This window comes from Chaetura pelagica, unplaced genomic scaffold, assembly GCF_000747805.2.
Source record: "Chaetura pelagica isolate M959 unplaced genomic scaffold, ChaPel_1.0 scaffold159, whole genome shotgun sequence".
NCBI lineage: Eukaryota > Metazoa > Chordata > Aves > Apodiformes > Apodidae > Chaetura > Chaetura pelagica.
Window position 1 is genome coordinate 5,824,330 of NW_009954555.1, and position 889 is coordinate 5,825,218.

Genomic DNA, 889 nt, shown 5'->3' on the forward strand with positions numbered 1-889 from the left:
AAGCGGCAGAGGAGGGGCTGGAAGCGGGGATTAAGCAGGAAGGACGGGGAGGACTGGGTCAGCAGCTTTGGCGACCGCCTGGAGGGGGGCCAGCTCTGCCTGCGGCCCACAGAGTGTGCAGAGTGGCAGGGCCGGTGGCACAGCAGGGCTCCATGGTGAGCCCCCCAGGCAGGGGCTGCCCACCACCAGCAGAACAAGGTGGGCTTTGTGCCACGCTCACTGGGTTGACAGATGCGCTAGTTCCGTGGCGCATCCCCTTCCTGCAGCCTTGCTCTGGGCAGACAGGAATCCTGCTCCCGCCAGGCCACCCTTCCCTGGGCCAGCTCCTGGCTGGGGGATGCCCCAGAGCCACCTCTGGTCTCCCAGTGCCGATGGCTGCCCCACTTCCTCCCGCAGGACACAGACAACTCTGGTGCCACCATCCTACACCTGGCAGCCCGCTTTGGTCACCACGAGGTGATCGACTGGCTCCTCCGCTTTGGGGGCAGTGACCCCACAGCAGCCACCGACACGGGAGCACTGCCCGTCCACTACGCTGCGGCCAAAGGGGATTTCCCTTCCCTGCGACTCCTCCTGGGACACTGCCCAAGGTAACGTCCCCAACTGCTGGTGGGTGAGGCAGGGGCTAACTATCCACCAACAGGAGAAGGGCAGGCAGGGAGCAGGGTGCCCGCTGCTGCCCCATTCCTCCCTCCCTCTGGCCTCTGGGCAGGGTGCCAGGGCTGGGGACAGACACCACAGCCACCCTTGTCCCCCAGCTCCAAGGGCAATGCAGTGGTGTTATCAACCTGGACAGCCGGCTGCGCCCTCTTTATGGCCCAGAGAGAAAGGGCGAGGAGGAGAGAGGCGAGCGCTGGCAGAAATATTGCTGCAGGCAGCCGGGGTGGGT

At 65.7% G+C, this 889-nt stretch overlaps 1 protein-coding gene across 1 annotated transcript in view; it reads right to left on the minus strand.

Annotated features, from left to right (window-relative positions):
* ACOT7 (acyl-CoA thioesterase 7) overlaps positions 1–889 on the minus strand; it is a 9,339-nt gene that overhangs the window by 7,494 nt on the left and 956 nt on the right. The gene's annotated exons all lie outside the window — the stretch shown is intronic.